Here is a 2,589-nt window from a genome sequence, read left to right as displayed (position 1 = left end):
TCCCCTCCCCACGGGCACCTGTATATATATTTGCACGTATTTATTACTATATTTTACTTGTACATACTTACTACTCTGTTTTGTTAATGAGGTGCATATAGCTTTTATTCTATTTGTTCTGACGATTTTGACACCCATCTCCATGTTTTGTTTTATTGTCTGTCTCCCCCTTCCAGACTGTGAGCCCGTTATTGGGTAGGGACCGTCTATGTTGCCGACTTGTACTTCCCAAGCACTCAGTACAGTGCTCTGCACACAGTAAGCGCTCAATAAATACGATTGAATGAACTGAATGAATGTCAAACACTGTTCTAAGCACTGAGGTGAGTATGAGTTAATTCAGATGAGACACAGTCCCTGTCCCTCTCCTCCTTCCCCTCCCCACGGCACTTGTATATATGTTTGTACAGATTTATTACTCTATTTTACTTTTACATATTTACTACTCTATTTTGTTAATGAGGTGCATATAGCTTTTATTCTATTTGTTCTGACGATTTTGACACCCATCTCCATGTTTTGTTTTATTGTCTGTCTCCCCCTTCCAGACTGTGAGCTCGTTATTGGGTAGGGACCGTCTATGTTGCCGCCTTGTACTTCCCAAGCGCTCAGTACAGTGCTCTGCACACAGTAAGCGCTTGATAAATACGATTGAATGAATTGAATGAATGTCAAACACTGTTCTAAGCACTGAGGTGAGTATGAGTTAATTTAGATGAGACACAGGCCCTGTCCCTCTCCTCCTTCCCCTCCCCACGGCACTTGTATATATATTTGTACATATTTATTACTATATTTTACTTGTACATATTTACTACTCTATTTTGTTAATGAGGTGCATATAGCTTTTATTCTATTTGATCTGACGATTTTGACACCCATCTCCATGTTTTGTTTTATTGTCTGTCTTCCCCTTATTGTCTGTCCTCCCCTTATACCATTATTGGGTAGGGACCGTCTATGTTGCCAACTTGGACTTCCCAAGCGCTTAGTACAGTGTTCTGCACACAGTAAGCGCTCAATAAATACGATTGAATGAATGAATGAATGAATGAATGAATGAATGAATGAATGAATGAATGAATGAAAAGCCACCCTGCTTCCTGTCAAGGGCAGTGGGTGTCAGTGCGCATGCGCGGGAGCGCCCGGGTGGAGGGGCGGGGATGGGGGGCGCGCATGTGCAGAAGCGCCGGGGGCGGTAGGGGGCGGTAGGGGACTGTGAGGTGCGCGCATGCGCGGGAACGCCCACGGACTCGGGGGGTTCTGAGAGGCGCGCATGCGACCGGGGAATCGGGGCGGGCTCTGAGAGGTGCGCATGCGCAAGGGCGCCTGGGGGCGCTCGGGGCGGGCTCTGAGAGGTGCGCATGCGCAGGGCCACGTTGGGGCACTCGGGGCGGGCTCTGAGAGATGCGCAAGCGCCCGGGGATTAGGGGCGGGCTAGGAGAGGTGCGTCCGGGAACTAGGGGGCGGGCTATGAGATATGCACATGCGCGGGAGCGCCTGGGGACTCAGGGTGGACTTTGAGGGGTACGCATGCGCCGGACCTCCCGGGGATTCGTGGAGGGCTCTGAGAGGGGCGCATGCGCGGCAGAGCCCCGGGACACGGGGCGGCGAGAAGAGCGCAAGCGCCCGGGGACTAGGGGGGCGGTCTATGAGAGATGCGCATGCGCGGGAGCGCCCGGGGCGGACTTAGAGAGGTGCGCTTGCGCGGCGGCGCCCAGGGACTGGGGGGGTTATACGAGGGGGCTCCCCCTCGTCCCCCTCTCCATCCCCCCCATCGTACCTCCTTTCCTTCCTCACAGCACCTGTATATAGGTATATATGTTTGTACATATTTATTACTCTATTTATTTATTTACTTTACTTCTACATATCTATTCTATTTATTTTATTTTGTTAGTATGTTTGGTTTTGTTCTCTGTCTCCCCCTTTTAGACTGTGAGCCCACCGTTGGGTAGGGACTGTCTCTGTATGTTGCCAACTTGTGCTTCCCAAGCGCTCAGTACAGTGCGCTGCACACAGTAAGCGCTCAGTAAGTACGATTGATTGAGAAGCAGCCTGGCTCAGTGGAAAGAGCCCGTGCTTTGGAGTCAGAGGTCGTGGGTTCAAATCCCGGCTCCGCCACTTGTCAGCTGTGTGACTTTGGGCAAGTCACTTCACTTCTCTGGGCCTCAGTTACCTCACCTGCAAACATGGGGATTAAGACTGTGAGCCCCCCGTGGGACAACCTGATCACCTTGTAACCTCCCCAGCGCTTTGAACAGTGCTTTGCACATAGTAAGCGCTTAACAAATACCATTATTATTATTATTATTATTGATTGCTTGTACATATCTGTCCTATTTATTTTATTTTGTTAGTATGTTTGGTTTTGTTCTCTGTCTCCCCCTTTTAGACTGTGAGCCCACTGTTGGGTAGGGACCGTCTCTATATGTTGCCAATTTGTACTTCCCAAGCGCTTAGTACAGTGCTCTGCACATACATAGTAAGCGCTCAATAAATACGATTGATTGATTGATTCTCCCCCTTTTAGACTGTGAGCCCACTGTCGCGTAGGGACTGTCTCTATATGTTGCCAATTTGTACTTC

Source organism: Tachyglossus aculeatus, chromosome 10 (genome assembly GCF_015852505.1).
Source record: "Tachyglossus aculeatus isolate mTacAcu1 chromosome 10, mTacAcu1.pri, whole genome shotgun sequence".
In the NCBI taxonomy this organism is placed as follows: Eukaryota; Metazoa; Chordata; class Mammalia; order Monotremata; family Tachyglossidae; genus Tachyglossus; species Tachyglossus aculeatus.
Note: the sequence above shows the minus strand (reverse complement) of the source record.